The sequence below is a fragment of the Chiloscyllium plagiosum genome, unplaced genomic scaffold (genome assembly GCF_037043375.1).
Source record: "Chiloscyllium plagiosum isolate Xiang-an unplaced genomic scaffold, Cpla_swu_hap1 HiC_scaffold_12, whole genome shotgun sequence".
NCBI lineage: Eukaryota > Metazoa > Chordata > Chondrichthyes > Orectolobiformes > Hemiscylliidae > Chiloscyllium > Chiloscyllium plagiosum.
The window spans coordinates 24,035,082-24,054,311 of record NW_028270150.1 but is presented as its reverse complement, the minus strand read 5'-3'; the positions used below and the strand labels follow the sequence as shown (position 1 = coordinate 24,054,311).

At 41.1% G+C, this 19,230-nt stretch overlaps 1 protein-coding gene across 4 annotated transcripts in view; it reads left to right on the top strand.

Moving 5' to 3' along the window:
* The first annotated feature begins 10,832 nt into the window (after positions 1–10,832).
* The window catches only part of kcnj6 (potassium inwardly rectifying channel subfamily J member 6), a 126,425-nt gene continuing 118,027 nt past the window's right edge, over positions 10,833–19,230 (top strand). For 2 of the 4 annotated variants that reach the window (XM_087992509.1, XM_087992508.1), the window contains exon 1: positions 10,833–11,177. The gene's annotated coding sequence lies outside the window, so the exon portion shown is untranslated. The remainder of the gene's footprint in view (positions 11,178–19,230) is intronic. The other 2 variants (XM_043701344.2, XM_087992507.1) reach the window with 1 other exon arrangement.

The following is a 19,230-nucleotide window of genomic DNA, read 5'->3' as shown; positions in this document are numbered from 1 at the left end:
TGGTCTCTTGTGACTACAAAGATAACTCTTGTGAGTTTTCCATGTGTTGGTTGCTCTTGTCCTTCTCAACGGAAATGCTCATGGGTTTGGAAGAATCTTTGGTGAATTTCTGCAGTGCATCTTGTAGATCGCACACATAGCTCCTACGAGTGTCGGTGGTGGAGGAATTGGATGGTTGTGGTTGTGCTGCTAATCAAGTGGGTTGCTTTGATGTGGATAATGTCAAGCCTTTTGAATGTTCTTGAAGCTGCAGTCATCCAGGCAAGTGGGGAGTGGTCCTTCACAGTCCTGACTAGTGACTTGAAAGTGATGGACAGGCTTTGTGGAGTCAGGAGAAGAGTTATGAGTCCAGTAAAGTTTCTGGTCAATGGTCACCCCCAGGATGTTGAGAGTGAAGGATTCACTGTTCATAAATTCTGTGCCCTTACCATCCTCAGTGTGTCCTCAAAGTGTTGTTCAACATAGAGGAGAACAGGTCATCAACGAAAAGAGGGTAGTATGTGGTAATGAGCAGGATTTTTCCTTGCCCATGTTTGACCTGATACCATGAGATGTCATGGAGTCAAAGTCAATGTCAAAGACTGCCAGAGCAGCTCTATCCCAACTGTTTAGCAGTGAGCCTGTGGACCCACCAATGCTGGGTCTGTCCTACTGATGGGATAAGACATGTCCAGAGAAGCTGATCTAGGACATTGTTTGTCAAGTAAGTTTCTGTGAACATGACTATATCAGACCATTGCTTGACTAGTCTGTGACACAGCTCTCTCAGTTTTGGTACTAGTCCCTTGGAGGACCTCACAGGATCAACAGGACTGATTTTGTTGTTGTCATTTCTAACGCTTAGGTCGATACTATGTGGTCCAGCGGTTCATTTTTTATTGAGATTTTATCATGATTGATACAACTGAAAGGCTACAAGGTCAAATACTAAATCCAAAGTCAGATCTTCACTTAAAGACTAGTTTTCTTCCACTTTAGAACCCAGGTTCTCAAATAATATGAATATAGTATGAATGTTCATAATATTATCCTTTTGAGGGATAGGAATATCACTGCAATAATTTGTTTTCCATCTTTCATTGCCTTTGAGAAGAAAGAGGTGAGCTGCATTCTTGAACTTTTCTGGGAGAGAGTCTAGGATACATGAGAACTCATAAACATAAAATAATAGTTTTAATCATGAAGATATCTATCCATGGTGTCAATATGTCACTTCTCTTTCCGGAAATGTAGGTTCTGGTATCACCTTACAATATTTATTTTACACTTTCCATTGACTTCGGTCTACATTCACCAAGCTGGGAGCTCAGTGTTATTTACGAATGTGTTTATTTTTATCAATATTTCACATTTGTCAACCTCTCAACAATATTCACAAGGTCATTTTAAATATAGAAATCTAATTAGCACTCCACTTGCCTTGTCAATTTCAATGTGGGTTCCACCTTTGCATGAACTAACAAAGAAAATTGGACACCTTAAACACTGTGATGTTTCTCAATTTTCAGTTACGAGTTTAACGTTAAATGGATCTGTCACTGCTAAGGGAAAAACTAACACCCTGTTGGTTTCACTAGGGCAATAATTTACATAAAGTGGTTGCCATGCTATAAAAAATTCCAGAGGCTGGCGAGTATGTGAAGATCATCTACAGGGACAATACTCGAAATGGGCAGGTATATATTAGGAAAGGCTGAACAGGTTTCTGTCCTCCAGAGAATAGAAGGCTAAGACATGGCCTAATGGTGTTTTTTTTTAAATTATGAAATGATTTGATAGAGTGGATAGAAAATGTTTTCTCATGTGGGATAAACATAACAAGAAGTTATCAATGTAAGGTGGTCACCAAGAAATCTCATCAGGAATTCAAAGGAAGGTTATTTGCCCACAAATTGGTAAGAATGTGGATCTCAATACTACAGGGAGTGAATGAAGTGAATAGACTCAGAAACGTTTATGGTTCAGCAGAAGGCCAGTCAGCCCAACATGTCCATGCTGACTTCATATAATCCCATTTTCCATCTTTTTGGCCCATCGCACTGCTATGAGAATGCAAGTTAATATCTAAATACAGATAAAATGTTACAAGAGTTTCTGATTTAATTGCCTTTCAGGCAGTGAGTTCCAGTCCCCACTGCACTCTGTTAGAAAACATTTCTCAGGGTAAAAACAAGGACTGCAGATGCTGGAAACCAGAGTCTAGATTAGAGTGGTGCTAGAAAAGGGCTTTTGCCCAATACGTCGATTTTCCTGCTCCTCGGATGCTGCCTGACCTGCTGTGTTTTTCCAGCACCACTCTAATCAAGAAAACATTTCTCCTCAACTCTTCTTTTAGTCTTCTGCCTCTTGCCTTCAATTTATGCCTCCAGTATTGATACCTTTACTCATAGATAAAGCACGTTCCTATCTGTCCTCTCTATGCCTCACATAACCTTACACACCTTCTTCAGGTCTGTCTCTCAACTTTTGCAGCTCTAAGGAAAGCAGCCCCAGCCTTTCCAATCTTTTCTTATATCTCAGAACTTCCAGACCTGGCAATATCCTGTTAAATCTCCTCTACATCCTCATTAGTTCAATCACATCCTTACCATAATGTGAAGACCAGAACTGAATTCTGTGCTTCAGTTACAATGTAACCAGTATTTTCCTTTTGTACAGCAATAGCTTAACCTGTTTGCTCTTGTATTCTATGCCGCTGCTAATAAAGGCAAGTATCCCATCTGCCTTCTTAATCATCTTCCCTGCCTACCCTGCTACCTTGAGGGATCTGTGAATATGCACACCATTGTCCCTCTGGCCTTCAGCAATTACCAGGCTCCTAACATTCATAGGGTAATCCTTGCTTTTGTTAGCCCACTCCAAGAGTATTCCTTCACACTTTTCTGGATTGAATACCATTTGCTACTGCTCTGCCCACATGAGCAGCTCTCCTGCAGTTTATGACTATCTTACCAATCAACCAATTTTTGCAAATTTGCACATATCTGGATCATACCATAAGTCTAAATCACTAGCATACACCACAAACAACAAAGTGATCAGCACTGAGCCTGTGGAACAACATGGGAAACAGACTTCCAGTCACAGAAACCACTACCATCACCCCCTGTTTCTGCGTCTCAGTCAATTTTGGGTGCAATGAGCTGCTTTGCCTTGGATCCCACAAGCTCTTCCATTTTTAATCAGTCTGCCATTAGGGATGTTATCAAAAGCCTTGCTAAATCCATGTTGACCACACCAAATGCATTACCCTCAACAAAATTCCTGGTTACCTCCTCAAAAAACTTCAATCTGACTTGTCAAATACAACATTCTCTTAACATACCCATGCTAACTATCCCTGATTAGATTGTGGCTCTTCAACTGTCAATATATACTGGTGTTTGAAAATCTTTCTAATAACTTACCCTGTATCAATGTTTGACTGTTCTACAATAGTACACATGCTTTTGAATGGAAATGACTCAAGCATTTGAGGGATAAGGAATACAGGGTTGTAGTGGTAGATTTAGATGTGAAAAGATGGGTAGACCCTCAAGTGGAATCAAATATCAGCATAGACTAGGTGGGCCGAATGGCCTGTTTCTCTGCCGTATGGATTCTGTGAGTATTGGAACAGGAATGTCATATTACAATTCAGTACTTTCCTGAATGAATCTAATCCATGTATTATACAGACAGTGATATAATCTTGGCTCTGTAGGGTTTATTCAGTAATACCAGAGTGGAACTTTGCTGAAAGCAGGTGATGGGAATTCAATTTGAGAGCTTAGCTGCCAGCAGACATTTCCGTCCCTTAAAGTTAAAACTAAAAAGTCCTCTTGGGTACCTCTGGAGTTTAGTCTTCATAAGCATAGCTAGTATGTTGTGGCTGAAAACACATTCAAGCTACTCTTAAAAACAATATTCAATTGTTCATTTAACCCTGTTTCACTGCAAATTAACAGACTGAGATTCTTTTAGTCATAGAGCCATACAGATGGAAACAGATCCTTCGGTCCAACCAGGCCATGACGAACATAATCCCAAACTAAACTAGTCCCACCCACCTGCTCCTGGCCCATTTCCCTCCCACTTGTCTCAATGATTCAAAAATACGTACAATGCTCTCCATATTCAGCTCTAAACTTTCCCACACCTTTGATGAGGGTTTTTGGAAAATTTCTTGGGATGAATTTGCTGTTTCTGAACTGAGAAAAAAGTATTTTTCCTCAATAGTGCTAACAGGGAGCTACAATCAATGCACCTTGATATTTTATCATAGCACTTGCATTGGAGTGTTCAAAGAAAAATACACGATCAAATTGCTTCTTATCATCACCAGCAACCTTGTGAGGATCTGTAAAGCCCTGCTTTTTTTATCGGTGACATTAATTATATTGTCAACTTTGCAGTTGAAGGGACAAGATTGAGCAGTAAATGGGTAACCAGCGCTTTATTTCAGTCTTCAGAAAGCCACATCAATGATTCCATTGAAGAACACCAAGTTGACCTTCGAACTCCTTCATCTATCCATTTTCCTTTCTACTCACCGTTATGAAAGTTTCTGTCATTGTTGCAAACTGCCTGCACCTCCAAACAATGCGATCCTTGTTTGAAGTGGTGATTGCTGAAAAAGTAAGAGTGCATGGCAATTTTTGCTAACAGCATCTGTATTTGATAATGGTGATCATAAAAAAGAAATGTGCGTACCACAGCAATTGTAAGTTGTAACCTTAAGTGATAGGGTTCAGAAAGAATCTAAGCTTTGCACTTGGAATCAGCGCAGTTCCCAATCACACACACATCAGTGAACTCAAGGAGCTGAAAAAGTTTACTGATGACTGGAACAGAGGGAGGAGGTGTTTTACTTTGTGTTGGAGCTAATATTGCCAGCGGCACATTAGGAAACTGGTCTGGAGTATCTTAAGCTGTAAACATACACAGTCCGTGAGACTGCTGGCTCCTTAAATCTAAATGGGGCTCTTCAACTCCGTATTTAGTAGCATCTGCCCTCATTGACATCTGTACTTAGAAAGTTTTCAAACACAGCTCTCCAGTTTAGTGTCTAAGACCTCTCTCTCTACACATCTTCATTCTAGACTGATGTTTTCTGTCTTACTTATGCATAGACTTACATCACGAAGATTTACATGAATCTCATTATAGACAAAGGGAGTGCCAGCAAAATAATGGGTTGCTGCACCTGAACAAGTGGCATAAACCTTTACCACATTATCCTCCATAACTGTGAATAACAGAAATAATAGAGGAATGACTAAAGAGGAAATGTATTGAAAAGGCAAATGGATAACAATGAGAATTATTTTAAATGATTCAACATGAGAAGTTAATTTATCAGTAAAATGATTGGTGGGTATAAGACACTGGTCTGAATGCTGTTGGATAGGGTAAAAATATCCTTGTAGTTATTCGAATTATGAAGCAATCTATACAACCATGAAGTCAAGCTACACAATGGCGTATAATGAATTAAATTCAGAGCCATTTGAGATTTAGCTGATCCCTTTGTTGCATTCAGGCCACATAGGAATAGCTTCACTCAGTGTTCACTGAGAACATCTGCTGTGGGCTATTTTATATTTACTTGAATAAGCAGACAATACATCCATTAACATGTCAACCAGAAGAAAAGAATAGGCTGCCTAACAATGCAGCAGTAACTCCAACCCCCTTCTCCTATCTGCCCCAATACTGTTCAGAAACATCAGCTGAATCTAGGGGGTGAATCTTACCATCTTAACACTGGCTACAGTGGGACTGTTGGCACATTTGATTCACCTTGAACTTACTCTTTACCAGACCAAGCCAATTGATATCCGGCTTCCAAGGTCCCTGATACATTTGGGTGAGGGGATGATGCATCCATTCTGTTTAAGGAAGATTTTCTAATTGCCTTGGTTTAGAATAGCTTTCACAGGCTTCAGCAACCACAGGAATGGATATCTGAAATGGGTACCCGACCACTGGGCGGCACAGTGGCACAGTGGTCAGCACTGCTGCCTCACAGCGCCAGAGACCCGGGTTCAATTCCCGCCTCAGGCGACTGACTGTGTGGAGTTTGCACGTTCTCCCCGTGTCTGCGTGGGTTTCCTCCGGGTGCTCCGGTTTCCTCCCACAGTCCAAAGATGTGCAGGTCAGGTGAATTGGCCATGCTAAATTGCTCGTAGTGTTAGGTAAGGGGTAAGTGTAGGGGAATGGGTGGGTTGCGCTTCGGCGGGTCGGTGTGGACTTGTTGGGCCGAAGGGCCTGTTTCCACACTGTAATGTAATCTAATCTAAATCTAAACACTTCTTTTTCATTGTAGCCTGGAGATCCTGCTGCTGGAGCTGAGGGACTGAACTGAGGGAAGATCTCATAAGAATGCGAAGAAAAGAAAAATTTCCACAGTCTAACAGACTTTGAAACTGTGGGAGTGGCCAGGGGACATCAACAACAGGACTGTGATAACTTTGACCTGAAAGTATGACTATCAGAGGACTCAGGACCTCAAGGTGCTATGGCAACAGAGTGACATAACACTTTGCAAAGTCAATACCTACACTCTGATTTGCCTTGATGATCCATTCCTGAGACCCATTAAATCATGGGTGCCAGTCTTCAGCCAATTCAATTCATTTCGTGTAACATCAATAAATGGATGGTGGCACCAAATATTGAAAAAGCCAAGGGCCATGATAATATTTCAGTAGCTCCAGAAACTAGCTGTAATTTTAACCAAGCTGTTCCAGTACAGCTACAACACTAGCAGCTAACTCTCAAAGTACAAAATTTCCTTAGCATACCCTGTCTGCAGAAAATAGGATAAATCCAATGTGGATAATTGCTGGCCTATCAGCCTATTCTTGCTCACCATCAATGGAATGAAAAGGGTCAGTGGCAGTGCTATCAAGCAACAGATACACAAAAATAACCTGCACATTATGAGTTTCACCAGGGCCATTGATTCCTACCCTCATTACAAACGTACAAATATAAAAAAGCTGAGCTCCTTTGAGTTGAAAGTGATTGCCATTGATATCAAGACAACCTTTCACTGAAATGTGATCAAACAAGCCTTAGCAGAACTGTAACCAATAGGTAGCTGCAGCACGGTGGTTCAGTGGTTAGTACTGTAGCCTCACAGCGGCAGGAACCCACGTCCGATTCTAGTCTCGGGTAACTATCTGTGTGGAGTTTGCACATTCTCCCCATGGGTTTTCTCCGGGTTCTCCAGTTTCCTCCCCCAATCTAAAGATGTGGAGGTCAGTTGAATTGACCATGCTAAATTGCCCATAGTGCTAGGTGCATTAGTCAGAGGGAAATGGATCTGGGTGGGTTAGTGTTCAGAGGGTTGGTGTGGGCTTGTTGGGCCAAATAGCCTGTTTTGACACTGTAGGGAATCTAATCTAATCAAGTATCAGGGAGAAAACTCTCCCCCGGTTGGAGTCATACCTAGCACAGTGGAAGCTAATTGAGGTTGTTGGAGGCCACTCATCTCAATTTTAGGAGCTCCTTGGGATAATTTCCTAGCCCAACCATCTTCACTCTTTCATCAATGACGCATCATAAGGTCAGAAGAAGGGATATTCACTGATGGTGAAGTGTGCAGTACATTTACAATTCCTTAGATACTGTAACAGTTCCATGGCTATATCAGCATAACCTAGGCAATATTCAGGCTCAAGTTGATAAATGGCAAGCAACATTCACACCATACAAGTACCAGGCAACAATATCTCCAATCAGAGAACATCTAAGTATCACCTCTTAACGTTCAACAGCATTAATGTCACTAACCCAACTAACAACATCCTTGGGGTTAGTATTGACCAGAAACTGAACTGAAATACCTATATAAGTTCTGTGGCTATGACAGCAGATCAGTGACCGGGAATTCTGTGGATGGTAACTCAACTTCTGATTCCTCAAGGAATCTACAAGGCGCAGATCAGGAGTGTGGTGGAATATACTCCACTTGCCTGTTGAGAAACTCATCACAGTACAGGACAAAAGTAGACTATGTGGTCAATACTTGTTTGACCTTTTTAATATTCTCTCCCTCCACTACCAGCAAACAGCAGCATCAGTCTGTACTAAATACAAGGCACACTACAGCATTTGATCAATCATCCTTTGGCAGCATCTTCCAAATCTGTGTTCTTAAAACAGATAAAACAAATGCAATAATGGGGTGGCTCACCATTATCTTCTCAAGGTCAATTAGTGAGGGTCAAGAAATGACTCCCTTGCCACTGATATTCCATCCCATGAATAAACACCAAAATCCTGCACAGCACACATCAGATCAACACCCCTTGTTGATCCATTCATTCCCTCTCCCACATAGGTCTCAGATTGCCATCTGAACAGTCAACATTCACACTTGTCCTTGGCATATTGCCATACCCATGCCTCATAGTCAGGCTGCGTCCTTCTCTCCTCTCCACACAAACTATTTCAAGCACTCAGACTGCTCTTTTTTCTCACCTTGCAGGAGATGGAAACACACTATTTGACTCAAAGTGGGTTAAGGGCACCTTCCTTCGCACCCACTAGCAAGGCATTGATCACTTGGTAAACTTTAAGGAGCGTTTGTATCAGGAGGCTGTAGATGTCAGTGGTGTACGGTCCGGGTGTGAATGCCTGAGCCACTGATTCACTGCCTGTAGCCTCAGGAGATACTTCCTGTTTCCAATTCAATCTTGGTGTCCGTTTCCTCTGCCTTAGACAAAGGCATGCATTTGAAGGGAAGACAACTAGTGTTGCTGGAGATATCCCACCCAGCCCCAACTCCCTTTCCAGCCTGCCCCTGCCTTCCATCCCTCCAACCGACTCCTTCTTCCAGCTACCAACCAGATTCATTCCTCCTATCGACCTATCAGGTCGTAACTACCACCTGTATTCACCTATCACCATCTCACCAGTCCGCCCTCTTCCCAGCTAAAACTCTTCCTCCCCTCTTTATCTGTAACTCCCGCTACTCCTACCTTCATTCCTGAAGAAGGCTTATATCTGAAACGTCTGAACTCTCCACCTCTTGATGCTGCCTGGCTAGCTGTGCTCTTCCTGCCTCCTGCTGGTCTACTTTGGATTCCAGGAACTGCAGTATTTTTTGTCTCTTACATGGCGAAGTCTAACAGTAATGAAATACAGCCACAGATGGGTAAAGTGAAGGGTATAGGTAACAATTACCTGTCAAACAGCAAAAGTGGTGTCTGAGAAGAAGTGTTTTGAACAGCAGTCTCAAAAACTAGAGCTCTTCAATCTATTTTATCAAAGCCTTTGCCAGCCTATCTGTTTCATGGAAGAATCTGTTCCCACTCTGAGAGCTGGGCCAACTGCAGGTAGGTCAGAAAATAGGCTCAGTGTCTGGAAAATATAGGGCTGAAGGACCTCTTCATTGCCTTCCTAATTATGTTACTTAGCTCTTCAGAGCTTACTCAACAAATTCAAGAGGGTTCCTCGATCACTTTTAATGACACCCTGGAGTCAACTACAAGTCAGTGGGATCACATCAGGACATCAAACTGACATCAAATTCTGGGCATTTGTCAGCCTGGTCAACTATAAACCTGTCTTCAAAGGCATGGGAAAATTCTGCCCTTAATATTCAATCCTACAGTGAGCCCTAATGTTGAAGTATAAGATTACTAACTACGGATGAAATTCCCAAGTTCCCTGGGGGCAAATCAAGCACAGCAGCCACTCTTCATACATGGGTACTTGGTCTATTATTTTACAAAGCCTCTTATGGTGGTCACTAAGCTCCGGAAAGTCACACATAAAATTCGGATTTATGGCTACCTGGTAAATCAATAGCCCTCATTAGCTCCATTTTGTGCAAAATACAGGATTTAAGCTATTAGATCAGTAAATAGATTACAGATGAAGTAGTGCATTCAGATTGGATTGTATGATCTAGGCAGGAGAGGTGATGCCAGTAGATTCAATAGTAATGTTCAAAAAAAAAATTATTACATGCTTGTTAAGGAGAACATTTTAGTGCAGGGAACCAGCACGAATTGGATAGTTCTTTCACAGAACCAACACATCGTTATGGGCCCAATGTCTTCCTTCTGTGCTGAATGATTCTGTGGTGCATGGTCAGCCAATAGGCTTTTACTGTCAATCAGAGGCATACTGTACACCCCCAGCTACGAACGGGATTGACTCCACTAACTCTTTGAGGAATCCAGAATAAAATGGGTGCATGTGTTTGAGGGGGGAGCCTTAAATTTCCGGGGGTGACATCATGAAACTTGGAGTAATCTGGAACACTCACCGATGTCCACCATTCCACATCCCCCCAGGAAAAGACAATTGAGGCTGCGGTGGGGGGAGGGTTAAGTAGACGATTTTCAAACTGAGAATGATAACGTTTTGCTAGGAAGGGCTTTGGGACTAAGGTGGATAGAAAGACTTCAGATTCCACCGATGGAGGAGACAGGAAAGGTCTATTCCTATTGATATGAAACCCAGGCTGTGTGAATACTCTGACACTTGAAAGTAAGGAGCCATAGCCCACAGAGGACTACAAGCATCTTTACCCATTGCAGAGAGAGTCATTTGATTAGATATATCTTGACGGTAACCACTCAACATGAGTGGGATTAGGTGAGGAGGCAGGATCATAAGATACCTTAGCCAGTATGAAGGTTGAATCTACACTGTCGCTTTAATTATACGCCTCACTCTAGCCATGCGGTCCAACTGAACTAACCGGGTCCCACCTGGGAAACTGATATTCGCCCAACTACACGCGTTCCCTCTTTAAGAATGTCGACTTATCCTCTTAACTCCATTGTTTTTACGATCTGCCGCTCTCTTGTGTAATCCAGATGAGGTCCTCGCCTGTTCCAGCACATGGCGCTGTGGCCAGTAATATTTAGGAAGATTCTGCCCATTTGAAACTGGAAAGATTTCATTTAAGCTGCGGCTTTAATGACGTTTCCTTTACGTGGGCATTCACTTCTCCGCCCGGCTGCGTTTGCTGATTATTTTTCCCTTCCCTCTCTTTCTCTGTTGGATCCCCGGCAGCTCCCTCTCCCACCCAAACTCCTCGCATACCCTCCCATGCTACCGAACCAACAAGGCTTCCTCCTATTCCCTTTCGCTGGTGATGCTGATCGAATGCCTGGGACTGCTCACGCTGCAGACCATTAGCTGTGATGTGAATTTCTCCTGATTTTATTTTGGTGAGTCGACAACCTTTGCAAACTCCAATTCATTTTTAAAAAATTGAGATAGAATGAAGGAAAGGGTAGGGGATGGGGTAATGATCATGAATATTCGAAACAATATTTTATTAAATAGACAAAATGTTTGAAATTCGAGTCAAATTTTACATTAGTTTACCTCCGGTGACTTGATAGTGTTTTATCAAACGAACAGGGATCAGCAAGAAACATAGATATTAACAAATTACATAATGAGGAAAAAAAAACAAGTTTAATAATTTATATTTTCTATAAATTTGAAGCTGAGCTCCCTTTTCAATCAAAGTACTGATTCCCAATATAAGTTTTTTTTATGGGAGGGAGGGGACATTTACAATCTATGGTTGAGGTAAAGGTCAGTCACGTTTCCCCATAAAACGCTACTTGGATGATGCCAGCTCCAAACCATTTTGACCCGGGTTACAGCTCGCAAGATAAGAAGAATAGCGGTATTTATTCATTGTGGTGCGTGTGCGTTTAAGGGGAGAGAATATGGCAGAGTTTATTATACGCAGACGGAGCGTGATCGAAGTATTGTTGGGTCTGTGCTAATAGAGAGCTTCCCTCTTTGGTCAGACCTGCCGAGTGTCTCCATGGCTACAGTCTCAGAATCAGCACCAAGGACAGCGCTTTCAGCACTCCTTCCCCCCCCCCCCCCCCCCCCCCCACACACACAGGGTTTGGGGGGCGCTGGGGGGAAGTGAATGGGTCTGTTTCAGTCCTAGTATGCGTGTGTGAGACTGTAATTGACGCAAACTAATGAAGTGCTACCAAAGAGACACACTCAATCGATAATTCAATTTCTATTTAGACATTGAAAGTTTCTTGAGACCCGTTTCCTCGCTTCCCCAGAGACTTTCCATGTAAACTTCAAGGAAAATTTTCAAACCAGCCCAGCATGTCTTTTAAACACTGCAGACCACCCCCCTCCCCCCCACTCCCACCGCCTCCACACAACCATACACATACATACACAGTCAAAAATAGGACTCATACGTCCCCAAATATATTGCCAGTTTTAAAAAGGGGATGGACAGCTCGGGGAATCCGAATTTTGATTCACTTTATCCACTGTGTGTGTAGGAGAGAGAGAGAATCAGAATCTGTGCCGCGTCAGTGAAATCTGTGAATAGATGTTCCTCCAGAATGGGGGAGTTTGTGTTGGAAAGGCGAATAGTGAATTGTATGTTTAAATAATTTAAACACTTTCCAAAATAAAACAAAGCACTTCCGACCAATTTCCCCCAAAATGATTCGTGTTGATCATCACAATTTTGTTTTGGCAATTCGAGTTGGTATGTGACACTCAGTGGTCAGGCACCAGTGACCTTTCTGTTTCCAGAGAGAGTGACATATGTGAAACAGATAAATAAGCTACACAGAGCGGCGGGTGGAAGCAGCTCCTTGGGTTGAAATCAGGCCCTGTGAGGAATTACGTAACAAACGATAAGGAACATGGTGCATTTGGACCACGACTACTCACTGTTAGGTTAAGCTTCCGTAAATTAAAGCTTCGTTGTAATGATTTATTCACTGGTGTCAGCTTGTCTTGACAATCACAGTTTTTAAAAAAAAAATCGAATTTAAAGGCCAATAATTCAAAATACTTTTGGTCGACATTTCATGGCTGGAGAGACAATTCTATTTTCCTGACTAAATATTACAAATCAAACTGCATTATTGATAGACCATTATAAGCAGTTTTTGAGTTTTTTTTTATGAAGCCAATCCCCCCTGTATTCTTTTTGTAAACACGTAGACTGGCGATGGGAAACTAAAAGGACCGATTAATGTGGAGATAGAATTAGTGAGCTCGAGGAGGAAGCTTTTGTGAAGCGTAAATGTCAGCACAGCCCAGCTGCCTCAGCAGCCTGTTCGTGTTGGAAATTCAATGCCATCTATGACAAACTCATTTAAGCATGAGTTTCATTTATTTGATTTTTCAAAAAGAAGCTTAATATAGACCAGAAACTTGACACCCCTTCTAGAAAGGTGAAAGTGAGGACTGCAAATGCAGGAGATCACAGTCAAGATTAGAGTAGTGCTGGAAAAGCACAGCAGGTCAGGCAGCATCAGAGGAGCAGCCCCTGAGACATTAACTGCCTCCACCTGTCTACTCTCCTCCCCCACTCCAACCTCTCACCCTCACAACGCGCAGCTCTCCACGCCCTCTGCTCCATTTCCAACCTCACCATCAAACCAGCAGATAAAGGGGTTGCAGTGGTAGTTTGGCACAAAAAAAAGAAAAGAAATGCTCATTTATGTCTCCATCCCGGAGGCTCCCAGCCTCACTCCTGATGAAGGCCTTTTGCCTGAAACATCAATTTTTCTGCTCCTGGGATGCTGCCTGACCTGCTGTGCTTTCCCAGCACCATTCTAATCTTGATCCCTTCTAGAAACCCTGTCAATATGAATGTGTGATAACCCATTAACTCACACAGACATCTACAGCCCATTTTTTTTTCTGCACAGCATTGGCACACTGCAAGAACAGAAGAAATTCATCTCAGATGTTATATTTGGTCCCTTTAAGGAAATTCAGCAGACTCTATTTGCATATACATTTCATGATTCCACTTTGAACACTGGAATCTTTTTGCAGTGCTGAAAACTCAGGTTGTTTTGTTGTTATTTTGAGGAGTGCCCTTTTCAGCTAAGTACAATTTCCAGTTTCTTCCCAGCTTCCTTCGGCCAATCTCCGACTACACGATTGCCAGATACCCTCAGAAACATTTGCATCTTTTTGGATCAATGCTCCCGCTGAAATTCCAAGCATTGCAGGTCCAGAACAGAGAAAAGCACATTATCTGGACCTAATTTATCAATTTTCATTCACTAGTACAGTAGAGGGTGCTATTCTGGAAATTGAGGATTAATGCAATTTAAATGTAAATTACATTGTTTTGAATCCCTTGTGATCTGAGAACAGTGAATGTTGACAGTGATTGTAAAAAGTGAGCAAATCTTTCATCTCACATCACTGACATCTCATAACTAGCAAATGCAAATACACGAAAATGTGTTCACTGTATGTCAAAAATGGGAAAGAATGGGATCAAGGTGTGATATTCTGTCAAGTTCTAAAGTCAACATCCTACTCTCTAGATCCATATTGTGCATTCAGTTTACATATTCAAGAAAAATTGGGTCCATCCAATTTAAACAGAAACAGATGAGATGAAAGAAGAAAATTGAAAAGATAGAGGCCCAGAAGTAGATTAAATATAGACATTTCAAAATTAGACACCTCACATAAGTCCAAAGGCATGATGCTACTCTTGTGTTCATAATGCTGTCCTTTGACAGGGCACCAGATGGAAGCAGTGGGGCATTTTCCTATTATTGTAATCAAAACTGCCAGTTAGAAAGGTTTGTACATTGCTGACTGAGGTATTGAAGGGTTCGTGTTGCGTAGTGGATTCAGAATTTATTCTGGAAAAACTATTCTCCTAATGTTATTTCTTTTCTTCTCTCTGCACTTTAATGGCATCTCAACTTTTCGAATATATCCCCAAAATGCACTGAAATCGTGAGCATTCAGCAGTTCAAGAAAGTTATTTTGGGAGGTGTGCATGATGTACAGTAATGTGTTATAAAGTACGACCTACTGAGTTTATTTCTGTCCCACACATGGACAGAAAGGGCAGCCATTACTACGCAACCATTTTGTAACATGTGTTGTCAAGTGCAGCATTTTAACTAAATTTACTTCTGACATATTACATGAATCCCAAATTTTGCAAGCTTCAGCAGACCTCAATGATTTAGCATGGTTTCAAGTCCCACTCCAAGATCTTTGAAAAATAATTACACTTTTACTTCATTGCAATACTGAGCAATTAATAGAGTCAAAGGAGCAGTTTTTTCCAATTTCACATTAAACTACCTTCATTCTCAGCTCGGCATAAAGATCCCACAACAGTTTTGAAGAACATGCCAAGAGTACTCTCAACATTATGGTGAATATTTATCCGTTAGTTAATACTATTGAATCAGATTATCCGTTCATAAGCAAAGTTCTGTTTGTGGGTACTTTTTGTGCTCAAATTGGCCAACATATTCCCCAAATAATGACAATGTCTCTATTTCACAAAGCACCATTGGGTTACTTTCATAAGCTCAAGTCTTTCTTCCGAGGCTAAAACATCAGTTTACAATTAGCTTTTGCTGCATTCTCGGTGGCAATTTTAATTGAATTTTAAATTTTAAATGTCAAAATTTTATGACCCGATTTGAAGAAGAGCAGGGAATATTCCTGATCTCCTGGTCAGCAGTGCCCCACTTTAAACATCACCAAAATATAATATATTAACAAGGCACTTGTTTCATTGTTGTTAATGGGATGTCGTTGACATAGAATCAATGGACCAATGAAAACCACTGTAACATTTTTCTATTACAGGAAAAGGCACAATTTAAATGCAAGCATTTTTTCTTGTTGTTGTGTCTTTGAGATCAATTTGTCAATGGATTATTATTTAATTTTATACTGTTTCCATTTATTAGTTTCTTTCTTCTAAATGCATGTATGGATGACATCAATTAACCTCAAGGCTGAGAATCCAGAGTATGATTGCCATTTAAATTCTCGCTAGTTTTAAAACTATTGTTCTCTTTATATTTTGCAATGTTTCTGTTGAAGCTGTCTACATAGCAACATTCACTTGCTCCAAAACAATTCAGTGAATTTGAGGTGCTTTCAGAGGTTTCATTGCAGTTCTATATATAGCAAGGTTTTCTATTGTTTTTGTTATCAATGCATTTCTCTAGCTCTTCTCTAAAATTTAACATTAATATTACTAGTCACCCAATGAAAACACTTCACAAATGGTGTTACTTTTATCTTTAATAGTATTTCACATCTGCCAATTTCACAAGCTAGCTTAGATCATGTTCATGAAGAATAGACAATGCATGGAGCAAACAATCTATACCAGTGCACATAAAAGGTAATAGTGACATACTGGACGATTACTATATTAGGCACTTGTTAGATGTCAGCCAGCATTGTATACAGTTCTGGATGCTGCATTATAGGAAGGATGTGAACACATTGGAGAGAATTTAGAAGCTGTTTGTAAGAATAGTTCTAGGATGAGGAACTTTGGTTATGAGGATAGATTTTTAAAATGGACTGTTCACCTTGGAAAGAAGGTGGCTAAGAGATTGTAGAGGTTTTCAAAACCATGAATGGACTGAATAGGAAGAAATTGTTCCCACTTATAAAAGGGACAACAACAAGAGGGCATAAATTTAAAGTGATCTGCAAAAGAAGCAAGAATGAATGAGGCAAAATCTTTTTACTCAGTGAACAGTTAGGGTATGGCCTTGCCTGGAAGTGTGTTAAAAGCAAATTCAATTGAGGCATTCAAGAGGGCATTGAATGATTATTTGGATAAAAGTAATGTAAGGGCTTGGAAAGAAAGCAGGAAATTTGCACCAGATCATGTTACTCATTTAACAAGTTGCTGCAGGCATGATGGGCTGAATGGCCTCTTTCTGCACTCTAATGCTTTAGTGATTCTATGACTCTGTGATCTCAAATCTAATAAGCTGCAGGAAACATTGTCTTTCAATCTTGAAACTCATCCAAACCCATCTAATCAATTCCTTGGTATGAATCATTCATTATATAATTATTAAAATTATCAATTTTGTCTTAAAACATTTAATGCATATCATTAACAAGATGCTTATGATATATTCAGAAATGCTTATCATTTTGACAACATTATTCTCCCAGCCTCATGATAACAAAGAGTGTAGCTCATGTCTCTCAGGTCCAAAATACAGGAGAGAATGATTAATTTATCAACAATATTATCTTGAAGGTAAACTTCTATATTTGAACATTCATTGCTAGGGGAATAATCTGTGAGTATAAAATAGAAAATATGGGCATATGCTGAGTACTAAAAAGGCTACTTAACACAGAATTAATTTAGAACTCAGGTTAAAATGGCTAATTTGGCATTTTATTAGGAACAACAACTTGCATTTATTTGGCATTTTTAATATAGTGAGACGGTCTAACATACTTCACAGGAGCATTAACAAAATAGTGTCACTGAGCTCTTGAAGGTAGATACTAGAACAAGTTGGTAGAAGCGGGAAGCTTTTCAATGTTACGATCTAGCAATATGGAAGGATAGAAATGAGTCTAAATTTTCCTATTTTAGTTACTATTTTGTCTAGTGAGATTCATAGCACCCTGTCTGCCATAGCTCAGAGCAATTTTGATTATGCAATAATTTACTCTTCACCTCATCAGTTGTGCACCCAGGCACTACAGTGCCCGCCTTGAGGAATTGTACAGCTGGAGAAGTGTTCATCACTGCAGGGACCTTCCAGCATTTACGTCATATCACTGGCATCATACATAATGTCCAGCTGCACATCATTTCAGATGCTGTAAGTCCTTAAACTGTGTTCCTTAACTGAAGACATGGCCCATAAAGACAAGCTGGCAATGCATTCCACTGTTGGGATTCTGGAGATGTAGGTGTATGGATGGCTGGAGAAGAGGGTGAGGCTGGAGAAGAGGGCCATATCACCAGACACAAATGGGTTTGACCAAGGTAACAGTCCAAATCAGTGCTTGTCATGGATATACAGCATAGCCATTCTATGTACCAAATGGGTAATTCTCTCTCACACACTCTATCTCTCTCTCACACACTCACACACACACACACGCATCCTATTATTCTAACTCATTAAGGTTCTTGGACTAGAACTTTTCTTGTTGAATACATCATGCCCACTCAATGATTTTCAGCTACCTCATCGTCCCAAACGAGTAACCCTTCCTGCCCTCTGTGCGACTTACTCACTTACTGAGCACACTTCATCCCCTCTCCTGGTTGAGCATCTCTATTAATAGAACAAAGAAGAACAAAGAAAATTTACAGCCCAGGAACAGGCCCTTTGGTCTCCAAGCCTGAGCCGATCCAAATGTACTGTCTAAACCTGTCAGTCAATCCTTAAGCACCTGTATCCCTCTGCTCCCCACCTACTCATGCATTTGTCCAGATGCATCTTAAATGAATCTACCGTGCCTGCCTCTATCACCTCTGATGGCAACGCGTTTCAAATGCCCACCACCCTCTGTGTGAAGTACTTGCTGTGTGTATCTCCCTTAAACTTTCCACCTCTCACCTTGAAAGCGTGACCTGTCATTATTGAATCCTTCACCCTGGGAAAAAGCTTGTCTCTATCCACTTGTCTATACCCTTCATGATTTTGTAAACCTCAATCAGGTCCCCCCTCAATCTCCTTTTTTCTAATGAAAACAAACCTAACCTACTCAACATCTCTTCATAACTAGCACCTTCCATACCAGGCAACATCCTTGTAAACCTTCTCTGCACCCTCTCCAAAGCATCCACATCCTTTTGGTAATATGGTGACCAGAACTGTACACAGTGTTCTAAATGCGGCCGAACCAATGTCTTGTACAATTTTAACATGACCTGCCAGCTCTTATACTCAATACCCCGTCCAATGAAGGCAAACAGACTATATGCCTTCTTGACCACTCGATATCCACCTGTGCAGCAACCTTCAGGGTACAATGGACCTGCCCTCCCAGATCTCTCTGCCCATCAACTTTTCCCAAGGCTCTTCTGTTCATTGTATAATTTGCTCTAGAATTAAACTTGGCCTAAATGCATCACCTCACATTTGTCTGGATTGAAAACCCTCTGCCTCTTTTCCGCCCAACTCTCCAGTCTATCTATATCCTCCTGTATTCTCTGACAGTCCCTTATGCTTTCTGCTACTCGACCAATCTTTGTGTCATCTGCAAACTTGCTGATCATACCAACAGTGCCCTCTTCTAAATCATTTATGTATACTACAAACAACAGTGGCCCCAACACTGATCCCTCTGGAACACCACTGGTCACGTTTCTCCATTTCGAGAAACTCCCTTCATCTACGACTCTGTCTCCTGTTGCTCAACCAGTTCTTTATCCACCTAGCTAGAACACCCTGCACACCATGTGACTTCACTTTCTCCATTAGTCTACCA